The sequence below is a fragment of the Ammospiza caudacuta genome, chromosome 9 (assembly GCF_027887145.1).
Source record: "Ammospiza caudacuta isolate bAmmCau1 chromosome 9, bAmmCau1.pri, whole genome shotgun sequence".
In the NCBI taxonomy this organism is placed as follows: Eukaryota; Metazoa; Chordata; class Aves; order Passeriformes; family Passerellidae; genus Ammospiza; species Ammospiza caudacuta.
In genome coordinates, this window is record NC_080601.1 from 23,982,632 (window position 1) to 23,988,631 (window position 6,000).

Below are 6,000 nucleotides of genomic sequence, written 5' to 3' on the forward strand. Positions count from 1 at the left end.
AGTAGAGATTATTTAAGCTGTAATATGGTTTTGAGATATGAAGTGAATTGTAGAAAGAATCTAAGAGGCTCTCAGATCAGCAATGAAAAATTTTCCACAAGATAACTGCAAGTCATCTGCAAAGTGAAGCTCTTTTGACCAGCTACCCAATTTACTCCTTCACATGCTAAAATTTAACTAGATTTGCAGACTGATGGATTATAAAGCCAAAAGGGACTATTTGGTTCATTCCCACTGACCTCCAGAATGGGCTGGAGACCTTTGCTGAATAAATCACTATTCCAAGGATTTTCAGTCAGGTGTCCACTGTTGCTGTCAAAATCTGGTGATGACTTGAAGCCAAGGTACCATTGACCCAGTGTTTCATAACTACCCTGTTCAAATGTCTTCCTGATCTGAAGCCTTATACCAGCTAAAACCAGTCCCTAAACCTATTCCGCTCTCAGGGTTCTGCTCAGCCCTGTGCTGTGTCCCTGTCCTTGTGGGCTGTGCTGGCCTGATGGCAGTGGCAGTGCAGGGGGCCAGGCTGGCCCTGGTGCTTGGCACCACAAGGAGGTGGCTCCTTGTGCTCTGGGGCTGCCACTCATGCCTGCATGCCATGAAAGGAGCAGTCTATGCAGAAGGTGTTGTTCATCTTCCCCTGCTCCTCCCTGCCCTTAGAAACAAGGATTTTAGTGTTGTCCCTCCTGCATTGCAGTGCAGGGCAAAGCTGGTGCCTTTACAACATTCAGCAGTGTGGGTGGTGTGGACATGGCCATGGCTGAATCCCTGTCTGGACCTGGCCCTGCCATGGCTCTTCTTTGGAGGCCATCTGCTGTCTGTCCTCAGCAGCAAAACTGTGCCCATGTGCAGGAGCCAACGAAACTGAGCTCCCATAAAATAGCCCTGTGGGGACATTGTGGTCTGGGTGGAGCCCAGGAAGGTTGTTGGCCACTGTAACTGTATTTTAGGATTTCTGAGTGACCTTTAATTAGCCAGCAACTCACACAGCTATGTCCCTAACTAGGGAATGTAAGTCTACTTTATGAGTGAGACAGTCAGTTTAATTTAACTGAGTACCTGAGGCATACAGTAGTAGAAAGTTATTCTGTATAATAGACGGGCTTCTGGTGGACACACTTGTCACAGGTGCCAGAAGGAAGTGTGGACTAGTTATTATTAGTGATATAAATACCCAAAAGCTCAACTCCTCCATCTCCCAACCCATCTCCAAAAAAGCCCTCTGGTACCTTCACAACTGGGGAATGTTTTGAGTCACTGATCCATAACACTCCAGTCTTTCACACACATGGCTGGCAGTGCAGACATTTGGAAATCAAATAACGTGCACTTCAAGTAGTAGAAGAAGCACACTGAGAGCTCCCTTTCTGGTTCACCAAAATTCAAATTGAGACTGTGCTCTCTATGCCTTGATTCTGTCTTTATAAGTAATCCTGCTTACAACTAATTCTAAAGGGGCTTAATCTTTAGGCAGAAACAATTGGTTGTCCTGCAAAAATGAGGACGATGAAAAGCATTCTCAGGTAAAATGAAAAGAGAGTACTTCTGGTTTGGTTGTTTGTTTGTTTCTGTTTTGTTTAACAAAGGAAGTGAGCAATGGCATAGAGTATGGCATATTTGCATGCTTGTATACACCTGTACTTTGAGAAGTTTTAACATTAAGACTTAAAATGGCCGAGGTTAAAAGACCTGTGTCTGTACTTGAACATGATTAGCATTTATGCTCTGCAGCTGATGATGAGAAGAATCAGCTGTTGCTTAAAGTTCTGTGAGGGTCATGATGACCATTTTCTCAGGCTGATAATATATGAGTAACCTTAGACTAATACTAATTAACTTTGTACAGTTTCTGCTGTAAATTATTTTCTGAGCCACTTAGGAATGCTCTCAGCCAATTGCATACATGGCAAAAGGTTAATTGTTTGTGAAAGACAAAGAAAAGGGCACCTCTGTGACTCCCAGTAGAAATTAAGGAAATAATGAAGTCTTTCCATGGGAATTCATTTACTTCACATGTGAGGTACCAGCTGCAAAACTTGTAAAATATTCAAATATATACTTTCAAGAGCAGTGTTTGACTGCTCAGAGAGTACATTTATATAAAAAATGGCATGAATTTCTGCTTTGTTCAGAAGTCTGACTAGAAAAAGCGATAATTCAAATATTTAATTTTTGAGAGGAATTATACCATGGATACATACAAAATGCATGTATTTGTTATGCTGATCGAGGCACACTGGTTCAAATTACCCTACAGAGAGCAGGAAAATGTACTTATATACATGGCAGCCTCTAACCGACAGATAGAGTTTGCTTAATTATTGTGCAATGAAATATTTATGTGACATATAATTACCAGATGAGATGTGAATTACCAGTTGCACCCAACAAATGGCAAAAGGAGCTGCATGTGATGCCATACAATGATGTAGAACTTACTTAGATCTCATTTTTAATGCAGACTTTATGAAAACTATTTCATTTATTTTAAGGCATTTGTAATACATTGTCTTTTATGTTTCTGACTTCTTTTATGAAAAAAAATATTTAAGAGATGTTGGCTGAAGAACTCTGAAAATAAAAGTAGAATTATTTGAAAAAATGTGTAAAAAGGCTTTTAAAATTAAAGACATAATTGGGAATTTATCAAGAAATCATTTCTTCATTCTTCACCCAAGTTAATTTTATTCCACTCAAGGAACTGTAGTTTCCTTCTCCTTCCTGTTACTGTTTGGGGTAATACTTTCTTCTCTACTTGGGCATTTAGAGTCAATTGTGTGAACAAAGCTGAGATCAATCAGCTTTGATGAGTCTTATGTGTAAAGAGTTCACATGTGAAGAAAAAGACAGGTTTTTGCAATTCAGGATTTTAGATGCTTGTGGAGTTTTGTAACTTGTGTATACTTATGCATACTATTCTGTAAAAAGAACTAATGTCTGAAACATGTGAAACATAATAAAGAGAAGAAAAAAATAGTTTGAAATATGTATGTGGTAGGGAAAAAAAAAGTTAGAAAATTAGCATGAGGGAAACCTGATGGTCAAAGTAAGGTAGAAGAAAAAAGCTGGGTTTTGGTGGTAAACATTATGCTGATGGTTTCATTTTGCATAGCTGAAATTGGGCAGGTTAAAACCTGGGCTTTGGGTAGATTTTAAGAGGCATTGTACTTTTAGCTTGTATAACTTAACACTGCTTTGATTTCTTGGTCATCAGTGTCTAATCATGTCCTGGGTGAAATGTCAACTTCAATGAATTCAGCGGGTGTTTTCTCATTTTGTTAAAGACAGGCTGACTTCATTCTTGTACATGTTTGTTTCTTTACTAGTGCTGGTTAACCATGAGAAGGAAACAGTTTGTAATGGGAAACCCATCTTGCTTTCTCCATAATGACTATTTCCAGCTGTTGCTGGTTCTCCAGATTGGGAGTCATGACATTTCCCCGCAGGAGAGGCCAGAAGTTCCTCCCCTTACCATGAGTGGCAGAATCAGCAACATCCATGGCCAGCAGAACTTCACTGCCTTGAAATCTTCCTAGTAAGTGAGTAACATTTGAGTAGATGTTGTTATCACTGCTGTTCAGATAAAGAAAATTCAGTATAAAGCAGCATACTATATTAAAAAACAAAACCCACACGGAAATCTTGAACAGTTCTTCCATGGCTGGAAAGGAAAAATGAATCATTGTTAAAGTAGAGGCAGCAGAGAGAAGCTGCAAACCCAGTTATTTTTACTGAAAATTTGACGAGGAATCATGTCATACCAATTTGAACTGACAAAGGTATTATTTTCTGGGCAAGGTTTCATTTGAAAAACTGATTTAGAGTAATTGTGGAGAATTGAATGGAGAAAAATCTTAGGGTTTCAGGTGTCTGATTTCCTAGCTGTAACCTTTACAAGAGCTAGTCTGAAAGGAGTTTTCCACTTTTAGGTGAAGTGTCATTTTTTTCTTCTATTTGAAGCTCAATAAATGAAAGTTTTAGTTCTAGGGGCTCTGTAGCATGTTTCATGCTGATGATATGGGAGAGCATAATCATTGCAGGAGAGCTGACTATTACCATTGAATGTTTAGAAAGAACAAAAGAAACTAGGAAATATTCTTTTCTCACAGAAATTATATTTACCAACTACCTGAAGAGGGGAGTTGGACTCCTTTCGAGTTGGGATCTGTGGAGTCATACTGTAAAGAGAACAATTTTTAGAGGATTGATTTTGCTCCCATGTAAATAGAAAGGAAATTAAATTGTTTTTTACAGTGAATAGTTATGATTGCAGAACAACTCTTTTGTAGTTCAAGTTGCATGCAGGAGACAAATTACAAAATAGATGGTGATTTCTTTTTACAGTTGAGACTGGCTATAGATTTTCCCACAGCCTTCTGTTGAAGCATTCAGGTTACACAAAAACAATGAATTTGGCAAGCTTACAGTAGTTGGCCTTTTTTTGGCAAATGGTTTCAGTCATACAGTTGTTTTCCTGCCTTCTGCAGACAGGTCTGGCACACATAGTACTGGTTGAAATTTGGTGTGTGAAAAATAATAAGCTTTAGAGTAGAATAGAAACTATGTGATGAATATTTTGATTTTTGGCATGTAAGTAGACACATTTTGGCAGTGTCTGTAATTGAATTAAAGGAAGAAGGTTCACATAAACATTCAGAGAGAAAAAGATGTATAGAAATCTGCAAACCTGGGTGTGCAGCAATTCCTACAGTGAAGATAACTTCAGCAGAAATTGGAATAATAAAAAACTATAAATAACTGCAGTATTCAACTGTTATGAGTCTAAAAGATTAAACAAATACATTAGTAAGAGCACCTGTTTCATTATGCTTTTTAAAATTTTTCTTTATGACAAATTGAGTTCATGAACCTCTAGATCAGAAACATGACTCCAAAATATCTGCTTGCTTTCAAAATTTTAAAAATGTTCTGGCTTGAGTGGGTAGGATGCTTGGAGAAGGTGATTTTTCTGCACTTATTTAGATATTATTTTGTTCTTTTTCTTACAATTATATTAAGCCATTGTTTCTTTTTTCCAAAAAAGCCATTAGATTTAGAGAAGTCTGTGTAGATGTGCAGTCTTGAAGATTGTCCTTTTCTGTATTTTCACAGGTTAATTTCTATTGTAAGGTTTCTTTTTAAGGAGAATTCTAATACTAATGAGCAATACATTGTAATTCTTCTAATAAAAAAGAATAATAACTATTTCTTATCATGACAATGTAAAAGTATTAGTCAAATGCTGCCATTTAAAAGATTCATAACCCTTATTTATAAATGCAGATTGAATAAAACATCAATAAAATTGTCACAAAAAAGAACAAAGAGGGCATAATAACATTCTTCATTGCATTTCATTAATCTGCTTTCAACAAAATTGGTATTTTAGACTCAGTTTATGTTTAGACTTGGAATATTTTAAGCTGGAAATGTTATATTTTTGTGTATTCTGCTTTTTTGCACATGCTGCGTAATTAGGAACACTGCTTAGTATTTATTAGGACTTTTTAACACAAAGGATGATATTTTGTAAAAGAACTCCTGCATTAAGATAATTTAAGGTTGTCTTTCACAACTTAAACAGGGACTCTGTTTTCATCTGTTCCTCTGTTTAAGACTCTAGAAATATTTAGAAAATCTTTCTGGTTTAGGGGCTGGAAGAGTCACTCTACCAAACATAATTTGAAATTTCTGTTTGTTGTAGAATATACTTCACTTTATTCTTAGCAGAATTCATTCTTTTCTCTGTATTTTGCTTATCAAAGAGAAGGGAGGATGTTTAGGTTTTCAATTTAACTCACCAGTTTACAATTACATCATTGCAGTCATGGGCTCAGCTGGGCCAGCAAAGTGCTTTGTGCTCTTACAAAGAGCACAAATACTATGGCGGCTTGAAGGCTTACGAACAACAGTAACTTTAAAGGTGGTTTTTGTTGGTGTAGCAATGACATTTTCATTCGTGCTTGAGCACGTCTGCACAGCATGGGAGGTCACAGCTGT